This window comes from Penaeus monodon, chromosome 20 (assembly GCF_015228065.2).
Source record: "Penaeus monodon isolate SGIC_2016 chromosome 20, NSTDA_Pmon_1, whole genome shotgun sequence".
NCBI lineage: Eukaryota > Metazoa > Arthropoda > Malacostraca > Decapoda > Penaeidae > Penaeus > Penaeus monodon.
The window spans coordinates 37,239,238-37,239,783 of record NC_051405.1 but is presented as its reverse complement, the minus strand read 5'-3'; the positions used below and the strand labels follow the sequence as shown (position 1 = coordinate 37,239,783).

The window sequence follows — 546 nt, the reverse complement described above, 5'->3', positions numbered from 1 at the left end:
GCATTTGAGATATTTATCCGATTTATGGAATGGAGAATGGAAATGTCTTTGTAATATTTATGATTATACGTATTTTAACACACACATAGAGAGAGAAATTGAGCTTTTGAAATAAAGGAAAGAGTGCCAGAGTTTGCGCAGTATACGATTTCATTAGTCTTCTTGATTCGTGTCCGTTGCTTCTCTTCATTTTTCATTATTGTTTTACTTTATTCAATTTTTTCAAATCTGAAGTTGGAAAAATTATTTGCGTACATTATAGTATGAACATCTCGGAGGCAGCGGTTATAACAGTGTGGTCAAGCTAGCTGAGAAATAATTATTTCTAAGTCCTATGCTGTACTTACGTTAATATGTATTGAACTGTAGAAGTAGGAAAAGAATAAGTATAACAACATAGTTAAATGGAATCATCATGGAATGTTGTCCAAATACGAAAGTGAAAGTGCGTGAAGTTCAAAGGTTTAATATCATTCTGAAAATATATAAGAAAATCATTAAAATCAATATGTCTTTGATTCATACACACAAAATACACACACACAC

General features: G+C 31.0%; 1 protein-coding gene across 1 annotated transcript in view; it reads left to right on the top strand.

The window, feature by feature from the left end:
* LOC119585790 (type-1 angiotensin II receptor-associated protein-like) overlaps positions 1-507 on the top strand; it is a gene marked incomplete in the record, with an annotated part of 9,469 nt that extends 8,962 nt beyond the window's left edge. Inside the window, 1 exon segment of the mRNA XM_037934508.1 lies at positions 10-507.
* Positions 508-546: the final 39 nt, after the last annotated feature.